The sequence below is a fragment of the Enhydra lutris genome, unplaced genomic scaffold (genome assembly GCF_002288905.1).
Source record: "Enhydra lutris kenyoni isolate GAN:26980312 unplaced genomic scaffold, ASM228890v2 scaffoldscaffold11, whole genome shotgun sequence".
NCBI lineage: Eukaryota > Metazoa > Chordata > Mammalia > Carnivora > Mustelidae > Enhydra > Enhydra lutris.
The window spans coordinates 4,781,072-4,789,772 of record NW_019154095.1 but is presented as its reverse complement, the minus strand read 5'-3'; the positions used below and the strand labels follow the sequence as shown (position 1 = coordinate 4,789,772).

The window sequence follows — 8,701 nt, the reverse complement described above, 5'->3', positions numbered from 1 at the left end:
AGATCGCATCTGTAATGTTCTATCATTAAGATAGTAAAAGAAATAAACTTTCCTATCATTCTCTGCTTAAATCCTAAAGCAAAACTGTAGATCGGATTAGCATAGTTTGCAGCAGCGTAAACTGAACCTTGGCTAAAACTCAAGAAGCAGGACTAATTAGTTCGAGTGTCGCCAGCACTAGGTTAGCGTCATCAAACCGAACACAGGACCTGAAGGGAGACTAAGACAATTAGTGGATAACAGCTGGGTGAAACAGTATTATTGAAAAAAAAAAAAAAATCTTAAAGAAAAATAGAAGATAAATGATGACTTTTTTTTTAGAATCACAAGAGAAATATAGGTTCTGCTCAACTGCAGGGTTCCTGTATCATTGCTATTGAAGATTAATTTTTCCTAATAATAAGATTCCAAATGCTGATGAAAGCAACAAAGATTTAAAGTCCAAGTTTATGGAATAAAAACTCAGGCCCATGACTCCTCAGTTGAATATGAACATCTTACTTCACTACTATTAATAGGGAATATGCACTCCATTCCTTTTGATGGCTTTTATTTATTTATTTATTTATTTTACTTTTATAGCAAGCCTGAAAGTTTGGATATAAAGTTCTGAAAGGTTGAATACTTGATGGAGTTTTAGGACCATATGCTCCATCTCAGTTTTTAGTTAGAATTAAATCAAGGCCAGAAATAGTGTCTTTCATATGTTTTGGATATCCAAACAGAAAGATCTAAATAATGTGTGTTAATGATCCTTTTCAGCATTTTAAAAGTCCATGTGTTATAAAATATCTGTCTTATGCAATTTAATTATCTTGCAACTAATTATGTTATATATATATATATATGACATAAATTTTATTGGAAGAACAGTGCTTTACCATGTCCCATTAAGCAGATAGTAGGTCATGGATAGTTTTGAGGAATAAAACTTGGAGAACATACATGTCTTTCTTTGTTATTCTCTTACCTGTCTTGTGAACTTGACTAAGACCCTTTAAATACTCATCACCACGCTCTTGCCTGGGTCTTTGGAGGACAACACCTGACAATGGCCTGTTGGAGTTCGCACAGGGCTGGGGAATCATGGAAGTGTTCATATTTTCTTTCATTTTCATAATGGATATTTGGACAGTGAGAAATGAAATTGTTTCTATACAAACTAACAATATTAAAATCTTCTTGGCAGGTAGATATACTTAAAAGATCGGCTCCAATGGGTCCATATCAATGATTTTCAACTGGGAGGGGGAGGGTATTTTATTTTTATGCTAATCAAAATTGGTCTGGGTTACAAACAGCAGAAAAACGCTGGTCCAGATGGCCTGCGTTTTGACACCATTATAAGGACTCTCACATGTTATATTCAATTGATGAAAGATGCTTCACTCTCAAAACTTTTTTATTTCTACTAGTGATACCATATATATATATATATATATATATATATATATATATATATATTTGTTTGCTCATGTTTTCTTTTCCCTCCCTTCCTCTCTCCCTCCTTCCTTCCTGCCTGCCTTCCTTTTATCCCCCTAATGTAAGTGGTGAGTTGGAAGTTAAATAATGAATTATTTTCTAGTTTACCATATGTATTTAGTGTTTGAAATTGCATGTCTGTTTTTCATTCTGCCACTGTGATACTCTCTGAGATACACAGTAGAGAACAATTCTGCCCTGTAAGACTTTGGTAATTCGGGAGGGTGAGGGACAGATTGTCACTGTCGTGGAGGTGTAACTTTGAACTTAGTTAGGGGTCTCTAAGCACATAGGACAAACCTGACCCAGCACTTGACCTAGAAGTTCTTGGTGGTGGAGTGCTGGCTGGGATATCCCCTCTGAGATGTCTTTCCTGTATCGGTGACATTGGACCTGGAAGCTCAAATAGTTAAACCTCTTAGCACAGGAAACTTTGCTTGTAAAGAGAATATGTAACCAAAGTATGTATTTTTTGTCTAAAGCAGATATTGTCACCAACTTACCATAAACACTCAGGTTTCAAAGTTTCAATTTAGATAAATAGCCTGGAAATAATACCTTAGTTTCAGGGCAATAATGAGTGTAAACCTTTTGAAGTATCTATACAATAATATGAAAATAACTTTGATGTGTATGAGTAACAGAGAGTTACTGCTAGCATTTCGCTGGTTTGCTGTCTAGATGACCGAAAGGGGTGGGTCCTCCATTTTAGTTAAAGGTTAGTGAAAATAAGTATGTAATTATTTCTCCCCTTCAAGCTCATATGCCTCTTGAATTCTATTCACAGATCTTTTCAGTTAAGTAATCCGACAGAGAAAATTTAATGATTTTTCTTAGCTTAGTTTACTTACGTAAGGAAATTCCTCAATTTTGATTCCGGATCTGGATGACCTTTCATGTCACGCTGTGATATGCTGAGTAGTTTTCTTCATGTTTATCTTCGTACGTGGAAGGTAGATATCAAATAGGGAGATCCAATACCCATGCCCGTAAAATTCCGACGGAAGATTACTCAGGTGACTCCTTACCGTTAAGCATCCAAATCTTGATCTCAGCTCAGCTCTTTATCTCAAGGTCATGAGTTCAAGCCCTGCATTGGGCTCCACAGTGAGCATGGAGCCTACTTAAGAAAAAAAAAAAATCCTTATATAAACTATTTTTCCCTAGATAAATTATAGAAACTTAGCTACCAAGATTATCAAATTGTAAAAGAGACATCCAAATTATATTTTATTTTAAACCAGGTGTAATCAATTGAAAGAAATTACCTTAAGTTTCCTTTCTGCCCGTGGACGCCACTGAGTAAGCATCGTTAAAGTCTCCCCTCCCACCGCCGTCATGTCTAAGTCAGAGTCTCCCAAAGAGCCTGAACAGCTGCGGAAGCTCTTCATCGTAGGTCTGAGCATTTGAAACAACCGATGAGAGTCTGAGGAGCCATTTTGAGCAATGGGGAACACTTACGGACTGTGTGGTAATGAGAGACCCAAACACCAAGCGCCCCAGAGACTTTGGGTTTGTCACATATGCCACTGTGGAGGAGGTGGATGCAGACATGAATGCAAGGCCACACAAGGTGGATGGAAGAGTTGTGGAACCAAAGAGGGCTGTCTCAAGAGAAGATTCTCAGAGACCTGGTGCCCACTTAACTGTGAAAAAGATTTTTGTTGGTGGCATTAAAGAAGATACTGAAGAACATCATCTAAGAGATTATTTCAAACAGTATGGGAAAATCGAAGTGATTGAGATCATGACTGACCGAGGCAATGGCAAAAAGAGGGGTTTTGCTTTTGTAACATTTGATGACCATGATTCTGTAGACAAGATTGTCATTCAAAAATACCATACTGTGAATGCCCACAACTGTGAAGTAAGGAAAGCGCTCTCTAAGCAAGAGATGGCTAGTGCTTCATCCAGCCAAAGAGGTCGAAGTGGTTCTGGAAACTTTGGTGGTGGTCATGGAGGTGGTTTTGGTGGGAATGACAACTTTGGTCGCGGAGGAAACTTCAGTGGTCGAGGTGGCTTTGGTGGCAGTCGAGGTGGTGGTGGATATGGTGGCAGTGGGGATGGCTATAACAGATTTGGTAATGATGGAAGCAACTTTGGAGGTGGCAGAAGCTATAATGATTTTGGCAATTACAACAATCAATCCTCAAATTTTGGACCCATGAAAGGAGGCAATTTTGGAGGCAGAAGCTCTGGCCCTTATGGTGGTAGAGGCCAATACGTCGCCAAATCACGAAACCAAGGTGGCTATGGTGGTTCCAGCAGCAGCAGCAGCTATGGCAGTGGCAGAAGGTTTTATTACTGCCAGGAAACAAAGCTTAGCAGGAGAGGAGAGCCAGAGAAGTGACAGGGAAGTTACAGGGTACAACAGATTTGTGAACTCAGCCAGGCACAGTGGTGGCAAAGCCTAGCTGCTACAAAGAAGACATGGTTTAGACAATACTCATGTGTATGGGCAAAAAAAACTCGAGGACTGTATTTGTGACTAATTGTATAACAGGTTATTTTAGTTTCTGTTCTGTGGAAAGTGTAAAGCATTCCAACAAAGGGTTTTAATGTAGATTTTTTTTTTTTGCACCCATGCTGTTGATTGCTAAATGTAATAGTCTGATCATGACGCTAAATAAATGTCTTTAAAAAAAATTACCTTAAGTTTCAAAAATATTATAAGACATCAGGCCCTCTTAAAGGGAAGTCATGTTCTATTCCTGAAGACAATTCTTGTGTTATTTTAACCATGTGACATGTCAATGTAAAAAGTTAGAAGTATTCATTATTAGAATAGTACTGAGAGTCTATGAAGTACTGAGTACAATGCTAGCTATTTTATTTTTTTTTTTAAGATTTTATTTATTTATTTGACAGAGATCACCAGTAGGCAGAGAGGCAGGCAGAGAGAGAGGAGGAAGCAGGCTTCCTGCTGAGCAGAGAGCCTGATACGGGGTTCGATCCCAGGACCCTGAGATCATGACCTGAGCGGAAGGCAGAGTCTTTAACCCACTGAGCCACCCAGGCACCCCAATGCTAGCTATTTTAAACACCACAGAGTGCAGCAAGATCAGAGGAAGGAACCCTGTTTTACAAAGGTGGAAACTGAGACTCAGGGTTTTCTGGTTCCTGTGCTTATGCCGACTGTTCCTGCGAGGGCATTTGATAGAGACCATGGGCTGCAGTTGATTCCATTATAGATAAGAACATCAGCTGGAAAATATCACATGGCAAGATACAAACCTGCCTCTCCCCTTGCAGGGTACTTTGGATGCAAAGGCCTCCACATGAAGAGATTTCTTTCTTATGGTAGAGTCTTTCTTCAAATGCCTGGAAGCTGTTCTATTTCCATTTCAAGTCCCTATAGTCAATAGGGACTTGACTATTTTAAGAGATCTGAAAGAACAGCTTTCAAAGAGAACTTGGTTGATGATGCATTTACATTTACTTTAATTTAGTTGGTGGACTTTGCGGTTGAGACCTCATCTGAATTGCCACCATCAGTTTTCTCTCCCCCATATTTGGATGGTTTGGGGGACAATGCATGTGAGAGATGGGTTTGGTGTTTCTTGGTCCTGGCTATTCCTCCTCAGTCTGCTTTTCTTAGTCCCAGTACACCCAAGCCCTCAGCTTGAAGAGTTCTCTCTCTTTCTCTCTTTACTCACCTTCACTCTTAGGAGATCCCCTCAGTTCTTTTGGGGAAACGTGCTATTTGCAGGCATCAAACTCTTAAGTTTATAATGTCAGTCAAAACCTTGCCTGTGGGACCCTTGCCTATTACTCCATAATTATCTTTTGCTCTTGGATGACATTTTTTTTTAAAACCAAACATTCTAACTTCTACCTCAAACTATTCTTTCTTTCAGCAAATGTGCCCATCAACCTACCTTGTCACGAAAATTGTATATGAGGAGTCTTCTTTCATTCCTTTTTATTTCTCTTTCTCCTCCAAGTACCCATCCACAATCCTAGCAGTTCTGCCACCAAAAGATTTCTCAACATACATGAATTCTGTCCATCTCAACTATCAGCAACATATTCATTCCCCCCAAATTCATTGATTTTAAGAAATGTTAATACAACACCAACACGATAGCTAGATATTGTTCTAGCCCCAAGACATTCAACACTGAATAAAAATAACTCCAATTCTCATGGGGCTTACAATAAATAATTATTGATCGCCTTTTATTTGTAGAAAGCATAACAATGACACTCTTGGAGTGAAAGAGAAAATATTATAGTGGTATTTTATTCTTTGTATAAAGTTCTACCATTAATTATTCTCATTTCTTTTTTTTTTTTAAGATTGTATTTATTTATTTCACAGAGAGATCACAAGTAGGCAGAGAGGCAGGCGGAGGCAGGGGGTGGGGAGCACACTCCCTGCTGAGCAGAGAGCCTGATGTGGGGCTCAATCCCAGGACCCTGAGATCATGACCTGAGCTGAAGGCAAAGGCTTAACCCACTGAGCCACCCAGGCGCCCCAAATTATTCTCATTTCTTTGAACATGACAAGGTAGAATCAAAGTCCCTGGTAGTTGTCTCACTGATTAGGTTTCAGGTAAGTTTTGATGAGTTATTAACCAGTGAAACACGACCCACAATACAGATACTCGACATTCAAACTATTGTTTAAGGAGTTACAGATCTTGACTTGGATAATATTAGTGCTTTCTCTGCCCTGATTACTGAAATTATATGTCATTTATGAAACCGTCTTGGAGTAATATTCCTTTCTTTGTTGATTACCACATGATTGTTTTAAAACAACTTTTATTGTTGCATAGTCTCAAAATGTGGTGCTAACGAAAAAGTTCTAGGATTTCAAATGTCAGTCAACCTAGAAAATAGGCCAAATAGGCCAGGTTTCACTGTTTGAGATAAAGAAAGCAAAAAAAAAAAAAAAAAAAAGCAAACTTAGATCAACTTTCAAAAAAAAAAAATCTTAGAAACTTAGACTAATATTTTAATAGAATTTTTCTTTTTTCATTCTAGCAACTAGGTAATTAAACAACCATTAAGATTTTGATGAACATGATTTGTTCTTCACAAGAGTTTCAGAAGCTAGTCACTTGTCAAGGTAAAAGCAACATTATCATTCAAGACTATATTCTCTAATATTTTGTTTTCTGCTGACTTTCAAAATACTTTGATTAGTTCTAGGGGCTCCTGGGAGGCTCAGGCAGTTAACCATCTGCCTTTAGCTCTCAGGTCATGATCCTAGGGTTCTGGGATTGAGCCCCACATGGGGCTCTCTGCTCAGCAGGGAGTCTACATCTCCTTCTCCCTCTGTGATCTCTCTCCCTTTCACTCTTTATCAAATAAATCAAATCCTTAAAAAAATAATTAAAATATTAAATTACTGCATGAAGTATAGCTTAGTTAACAACATTCTGTTTGCACGGTCCTGATGGAGATTATATTTTCTAAAATGCACAGGACACTGACAGGGATATGATCATTAAAAGTTCTTCATAGAATAAACATTCTTCATTATTATTTGAGTATGTATTTTAATAATTTCTTGTGTTAATACTTTAAATGATCAACTTGTTAAGCGTTAGAGGGTTATTTGCTCTTTTAACAAAAAGTGTATACACTCTAACGATGTCAGTTTACATGAAAATACAACTTTTCCAATTTATAGAAGAGGAAAGTTTGGCAGAAGTTCCGGAAGCTGTGACCTAGTGTATCAATATCACAACGTAAAACAGAGCTCCTCCTCCTCCCTCAAATATTACGTATTAGTTGTATTGGAAAAGTTGTCTTATTCATCTTTTAGTTCCCTTCAGATGCCTCACCCAGTGACTGATGAGTCTTTAGGGCTTCATAATTGTCTGATGAATGAATGAAAATACCAAGAGTTGAATTGTTGCCATGCATTATTTACATTTCCAAATAACTTCCATCTACTTTGTTAGATAGACAGGAAGCAATTGTGAGCAAGTGGAGGATGCATGTCATTTCCTGAGTTTTAAACAAAATTGCTAAAGCACAACAAGGTCAGTGATATCTCTCACTTAACTGGACATTATCTTTTCAACTTCGTTTTAGTCTTATTTCTACCACCTTTGCATGATGTCTGACAAACTCAGGAGGCCCAAATATGAATAATTTTCTTGCTGATGAATTTCTGCTCGTTTTCTACATATATATTAATTCTCTTGTATTTTATTTTATTTTATTTTTTAATTTTAACCCACAGGAATTGCGGTATTAAGTTCTTGAGAGCTTTGTCTCCAAAAGATGATCTGTGTCCCTCCCTCGTGTAGCGAACCCTGGTAGAAATGGTGAGAACAGAGCTCTTGGGTGCTTTCTCCCCCTCCTGGCCGAGTTCCATATTACAGTGTGAGGTCTGTTGTAAATCCGTCTAACTCAGAAGGCTTCTGGTACTCGTGAGTATTCCCAGTTTTCTATTAGTTTTTGTTTATGTCCAAGTTCTTCTTTCATTAAAAAGAAAATGCCTTAGTGTTGTGGTAGCTTTGCACCTGCATTCAAAAACGCCCATGTAAAACTGCGTAATGTTAGAAGTCTCAAAAAAATGTGACTGGCATGGGCAACAAGGAATTATTGTTAACTTTATTAACGTAATTACATTCTGGTTACGTAAGAAAATCTCCACGTTTTTTTTTTCTAAATATTTTATTTATTTGAGAGAGAGAGGGAGAACGCACAGAGGGAGAGACAGACTCCCCGCTGGGCAGAGAGCCCGGTGTGATGCTGGATCCCAGGACCCTGGCATCAAGACCGGAGCGGAAAGCAGATGCTCAACTGACTGAGCCCCCCAGGTGCCTTGAAAATGTCCAAATTTTAAGTACATCTGCTTGTGTGTAGGAGTGGAAGAATGTGACAGCTGGTATTTTCTTCAAAGTGCACCGTCAAAAAATAAAGAAAAATTAGATACTTAATTCAAATGTAATGTTACCAAATTTTGGCGAAAAAAATGGAGAGTAATAGGTATATGGGATTTCTTATACCAGTTACTCTAACTTTTTGCCCCCCTGATTTTATTTTCTAACTTACAGCATAAAACATGTACTTCAGAGTGATTATTAGAAAATATCCGCAGCTGTTCCCAAGGAGACATGACGTTCACTCCCATCTGGGACTAGAGAAAGCACTATAACTCGGACCAAAGGTGGAGACAGGAAACATACAAATAGTAGAGATATGGTCTCTGGTTTGAGGGTAATTTGGGTAATCCAGTAGATTTAAAATGCCCCCG

The 8,701-nt window shown here is 38.2% G+C and overlaps 1 pseudogene; it reads left to right on the top strand.

The window, feature by feature from the left end:
* The first annotated feature begins 2,788 nt into the window (after positions 1-2,788).
* On the top strand, positions 2,789-3,896 carry LOC111144553 (annotated as a pseudogene).
* The last annotated feature ends 4,805 nt before the right edge of the window (positions 3,897-8,701 follow it).